Below are 607 nucleotides of genomic sequence, written 5' to 3' on the forward strand. Positions count from 1 at the left end.
GTGCAACTTCAGAACTTAGACTGCACACACTCCTAACAGTTCTCACTCTGATGATGACAGAATGGTGAGGTATACCGAATGCAAAATGCACTGATGTATACAGCGGAGTGATATGTTGCGTGTATCATCGTTAGCTGATAAGAAGCAAAGGCATCTTCGACTTAAGCTCAGTATCTCGCTCTGTCCCCACAGTTACCCAGAGAGGCTAGCATTTTTGTCCCCTATTGACAGAGGAGGAAACTGAGGCTGTAAGAGCTAGTGCTCCTATGTTACACCGTCTTCCTCTCCTTCATGTATCCCAAGACTAAGCATTTTCTCTTCTGGGAACGACATGAACTGATAGAGCTGGGGAGTCAGCATGAGCCTCTGCACCCCCCACATGCCAACCCGATGGACTGAAAGGACTTATTTCATCCCAGAATCGCCATCACAAACTCCAACCCGATGGACTGAAAGGACTTATTTCATCCCAGAATCGCCATCACAAACTCCAACCCGACGGACTGAAAGGACTTATTTCATCCCAGAATCACCATCACAAACTCCAACCCAATGGACTGAAAGGACTTATTTCATCCCAGAATCGCCATCACAAACTGCCGGCTTG

At 47.1% G+C, this 607-nt stretch overlaps 1 protein-coding gene across 1 annotated transcript in view; it reads right to left on the reverse strand.

The window, feature by feature from the left end:
- The window catches only part of ACACB (acetyl-CoA carboxylase beta), a 111,092-nt gene that overhangs the window by 29,789 nt on the left and 80,696 nt on the right, over positions 1 to 607 (reverse strand). The window lies entirely within an intron of this gene.

This window comes from Bison bison, unplaced genomic scaffold (assembly GCF_000754665.1).
Source record: "Bison bison bison isolate TAMUID 2011002044 unplaced genomic scaffold, Bison_UMD1.0 scf7180017864495, whole genome shotgun sequence".
Classification (NCBI taxonomy): Eukaryota; Metazoa; Chordata; class Mammalia; order Artiodactyla; family Bovidae; genus Bison; species Bison bison.